Source organism: Nannospalax galili, unplaced genomic scaffold, assembly GCF_000622305.1.
Source record: "Nannospalax galili isolate Female #2095 unplaced genomic scaffold, S.galili_v1.0 scaffold511, whole genome shotgun sequence".
In the NCBI taxonomy this organism is placed as follows: Eukaryota; Metazoa; Chordata; class Mammalia; order Rodentia; family Spalacidae; genus Nannospalax; species Nannospalax galili.
This window is the reverse complement of record NW_008331831.1, coordinates 3,205,399-3,210,935: the sequence shown is the minus strand read 5'-3', so window position 1 is coordinate 3,210,935 and position 5,537 is coordinate 3,205,399.

The following is a 5,537-nucleotide window of genomic DNA, read 5'->3' as shown; positions in this document are numbered from 1 at the left end:
AAAAAAAAAATCTCTTCCTTAATTAGATTTAAATGTGTTCCTCTGTGTTATTATTTGTAGAATACTTTCATGCACCAATCTGTTAGTGGTTACTAATATATTTTAATATTAATATATTTTGACCTGAAGACAGAACTCAGTTGCAGAGAGTACTTGACAAGTATGGGTGAAGCCCTAGGTTCAATCTCTAGTATCATAAAAAGTTAATATACTTGATATATTTTAATAATCAAATATGTTAATAGAATCGTGCCATCTGCATGCCGGGATGATTTGACATCTCTTCTTTCTACCTCTTTTACGTCTCTCTGCTCTTATTGCTCCAGTTAAGACCAAGCACACTGAGAAAGAGCAGAGAGAGTAGGCTCTGGTCTCCTTCCAGTTCTAGAGGAATGCTCTGTTTTCCCAATAAGTACAACATGGGCTATAGATTTGTCATATATAGCCTTTCTTATATTGAAGCATTAGCATGTTGCTAATTTCTTCAGGACTTTTATCATGAAGGAATAATTTTAATATTTAAAAGACCCTACAGACCCTACCAGAAAACTTATAGATTTGACAACCATTTTCAGTAAAGTTGCAAGATTACAAAATCAGCATACAAAAATCAGTAGCTTTCAGATGGATGTGATGTTGGATTCCTTTAATCCCAGCACTTGGGTGGCAGAGGCAGACAGATCTCTGTGAGCTCAAGGCCAACATAGCAAGTTCTAAGCCAATCAGACCTATGTAGTGAGAACTTGTCTTAGAAAAAAATCAATAACTTTCATATATATATCAATATAACACTTGATGAGGCCAGGCGTGGTGGCACACATCTTTAATCCCAGCACTTGGGAGGCAGAGGCAGGCAGACCTCTGTGAGTTGAAGGTCAGCCTGATCTACACAGCAAGTTCCTGGCCAGTTGGAGCTACAGGGAGACATTGTCTCAAAAAAGACCAAAAAATAATCATAGTAATTAATAAATAAAATGATGATGAAATTAAGAAACATCTCATTCACAATAACCTCAAAAATTGATTAAAATACCTAGAAATAAATCTGAGGAAGTGAATGACCTTTACACTGAAAACTTCAAAACACTGAAAAAAGAAGTTGAAAGGCTCTGGACATTAGAAAGACATTTCATGCTCCTAGATTAACAGAATTAGCATCGTGAAAAATGTCTATATTACCAAAAATAACTGACAAATCTAAAGCAATCCTCATCAAAATCCCAATGACATTACTCACAAAACTAAAAATAATCTTAAAACTCATATGGATGCACAATAGGATTGCCAAAGCAATCCTGAGCAGAGGTCATAATACCTGACCTCAAATTATACTACAGAGCCACAATGACAAAGACAGCATCATGGTACTGGCACAAAAACAGATGGGTAGATCAATGGAACAGAATAGAGGACCCAGAAATAAACCCACATAGCTAAGGTCACCTATATTTTGGCAAATGTATCAAAAACATATGGAAATAAGACAGCCTATTCAACAAATGGTCTTGTCAAAAATGGATTTCCCCCTACAGAAAAATGAAATTAGATCCACATCTCTCACCCTGCAAAAAAATCAATTCAAAATATATCAAAAACCTTAATTTAAAAGCTGAAACTGAGCTGGGCGTGGTGACACATATCTTTAGTCGCAGCACCTTGGAGGCAGAGGCAGGTCAATCTCTGTGTGTTTGAGGTAAATCTGGTCTACATAATGAGTTCCAGACCAGTTGGTGCTACAGGGAGACCCTGTCTCAAAAAGACCAAAAATAAAAAATAAATAAAATTTAAAACTGCTAGAGGAAAACATAGAGAAAACACTTCAGATATTGGCAAGAACTTTCTGGAAAGGTCTCCAATAGCATAGGAAACAACCCCAGGAATTGAAAAATAGGATTACATAACACTGAAAAATGTTTCTGCACAACAAAATGCAGAATAAACAAACAGCTTACAGAATGCAAGAAAATCTTTGTCAGCTGTGCTTCAGACAAGGGGTTGATATCTAGAATACATAAAGAACTGTAAAAATCCAGCGCCAAAATAATAAAACACTGATTGATGTTGGTGGAAGGCAGAAGGAATAGTAAAAACAGAAAAGCACCATGTAAAGCCAGTTATTGTGGCTCGTGCCTTTAATCGTAGCACTCAAGAGTCTGAGGCAGGAGGGCTGCCCCAAGTTCAAGGCCAGGCTAGGCTGCCATGTGAAAACTTGTCTCAAAACACACACACACAAAAATCACCTGATGCTGGGTGACGTGGTACAGACTGAGAATCCTTGCCCTCAGAAAAGCAGAGGCTGAGGGATTATTGTAAATTCCAAGCCAGCTAAGGCTCTAGAGCAAGATGGTAGCTCAAAAGACCAAAGCTTGAAAAAAGAAATATGTGCCACTTGAAAGCCATTGTAGTGGTGGTTCATTGAGAAGTGAGTCATGAGTAAAGATGTAGGCTGGTAGGTACAGGTTTCATGAGGAACAGTATGCTAGGTTTCGATTACTGGGACAAATACCTGAGATAATCAACTTACGTGGCAGAAAGGTTTATTTTGTCTTATGGTTTGAAGGGTTCCATCCATGGTCAGCTGCCTGTGTCTTTTGGGCTTGTGTGAAAGCTCATCGTGGTAGGAGCATGATAAGCAACCAGGAAGCATGAGGCACTGACATGAGGGGCTGGGTTGGGTCTCAATGTCCCCTTCATAGCCCCAGTGATGCCAAAAGACCCCATCTCCTAAAACTTCCATCACCTCCCAATAGCACTACAGGATGGAGACTGAGCTTTTAACACATGGGACTTTGGGGTACAAAGAGCCAACTCTAGCAAACAGGATATCAATGTGGTTTCTTACAAGATACTTGGCATTTATGATTAGAAAAACTGAGTTTATAGCACTGAAAGCAGGGGAATGTGGTGGTGTCCTAGTTTCCTTTCTGTTGCTGTGATAAAACATGCTGACCAAAAGCAAGGGAGGAAAAGATTGATTTGACTTATACTCCCAGGTCACAGTCCATCATTAAGGGAAGTCATGGCATAAACTCAAGGCAGGAGGCTGAAGGCAGGTCTGTTTGCTTTTCCACACAGCATTACCTCTAACCAGGGAACTCACAGTTAAGGAACTACAGAAGAAACCATGGAAGGACTCTGTTTAATGGTTCCCATTATACTCAGGTAGCTCTGTTATACAGCCCAGGACTACCTGTCCAGGGAATGACACCACCCACAGTAGACTGGGCCCTCCCAAATCAATTAACAGTCAAGATGATCCTCCAAAGAAACACCCACAGGCCAATTTGATCTGGGTAATCCCTCAGTTGAGACTCCTTTCTCAGGTGACTCTAGGTTGCGTCAAGTTTGTAGTTAAAACTAACAAAGACGAGGTAGCTACCATAAGATCACCAGTGGGGAGACTGTGTCCCCCCACAGTAGACTGGGCCCTCCCAAATCAATTAACAGTCAAGATGATCCTCCAAAGAAACACCCACAGGCCAATTTGATCTGGGTAATCCCTCAGTTGAGACTCTTTTCTCAGGTGACTCTAGGTTGCGTCAAGTTTGTAGTTAAAACTAACAAAGACGAGGTAGCTACCATAAAATCACCAGTGGGGAGACTGTGTCCAATGTGAATGTCTTTAGTCACAGTTTCCTGCCAAGAACACAGGGCTTGCTTCCAGGTATGAAGAAATATCAGACAGACCCAGGTACAGAATGAAAGGCAAGTTCTCCTCCTAGTCAAGGTCCTAAAAGATAGGGGAAGACTAAGGAACCAGTCCAGATCAAACAAGACTGCAGAACCTTGACAGCTAAACGTGCATGTGAGGCTAGATTTTATCCTGGGCAAGACAAAAAAGGAAATGACTTTGTTGGGACAACTGGCAAAATACAAGTAGAGACTGGGTGAAGCGAGACTGGATGAAATGATAATGTGACACAGTATGGAGTGACTTGAATGCTTATCTGATGTGTCCTTAAGGCCATACCATCCAGTGATACAGCAATGTTCTCGAAGAGTTCGGAAAACTAGTATGTGTTCATTATTTACATATACATAATATGCAGAATTAACTACATGTAGAGATAGAAGATAAGGGCAAGTGCAGACAAACATAAAATGTTAACAATTAAGAAATCTGAGTGAAGCTGCTCTTGCAGAGAACCCAGGTTCAGCTCCCAGCACCCACATGGTGGCTAACAACCTCTGTAACTCCAGTTCCTGGGGATCCAACACCGCTCTCTGCCTCAAGTTGTATCCTTCCATTGTTTTTAAATACATATCCTTTGGCTAGACTTTTGGGGGGGTTTCTTTTTGAGGCAGGGTCTCCCTGCAGCCCCAGCTGTCCTAGAACTCACTATGTAGACCAGGCTGGCCTTGAACTCACAGAGATCTGCCTGCCTCTGCCTCCCAAGTGCTGGGACTACAGGCATGTGCCACCACGCCCAGCTGCCTAAACTATATTTTTTTTAAATCTGAATGAAAGATAAAAGGTTCTTCCAACTGCTGTAAAGTTAAACTTTGTGTGTGTGTGTGTGTGTGTGTGTGTGTGTGTGTTGGGGATCAAACCCAGGACCTATAATCTTCAGGAGGCTGAAGCAGGAGGATCACAAGTTCCAGATCAGCCTGGACTACACAGCAAGACCCTGTCTCAATAAATAAATAAACCCCCAAACAGTTGCAATTAGGGATTGGGATTGCTACATCCAGCAAATGGCATAAAGAAGCTCTTGAGCACACTTGGGATTCTGAAACTCAGCTGAGACACCCACTGTTTAAGTAAATGTATAACTTGACCTACAGTAGAGACTTCTACACTGGGATTTCAAACAGTCTCTGTGCCTTCACTATGCCAGTGTTAGTCTATCTGCCCGGATCATCCCAATCCTAAACTGCAGTCAAAAGCAGGAGACAGACAAGCATGCATGAAAAGTAGTAACAAAAGTGACCCAAATGAGGTTGGTAACCAGTCACTCGCATGTCATCCTGGGTAGACCGAGGAGCTGGAGTAAATGAGGAGCAGGAGCAGGTAGGATTAATGTGGAAGACATTTTAAGGGAGGGAAAAACCAACAGCCTGAGCTCTCCTTGTTGCTAATTGAAATAAAAGGGAAAGATGAATGTTATTTTAGATCCTCCTCACCAGATGCCTGGTTGAAGTGGTCATGAGGCACCTTGCTTCAATGTTCTTTAAATGCTTGCACCTCTCCAAGGTGTCTAAAAGCTGAGATTCCCATATGCAACCCATCATTCTTTCTGGGACTTCCAGGAACCTCAACCCGCCTGTCTCTGAGAAGATCTACTCACCAAGAACAGAAGCACAAAAGCAACACTTTGTGAGGGAGTTGGGCAAAGTGGTTTTTGGCCACTTCCAGGGGCCACTCCGCATCCACATTTCTGAGCTGTAGTTGCAGGACAGGGTACCTGTGGGGGTCATAAGTAAGTCCCGGGAGTCCAAACTCTCAGGGAGGCATCATTGGTTCTCAAAGGATTTGAGTCCTTGTACAGACGTCTCGAAAAAAGCATGGTCAAAGCTCAGAGTATTCTCTCCCTCCA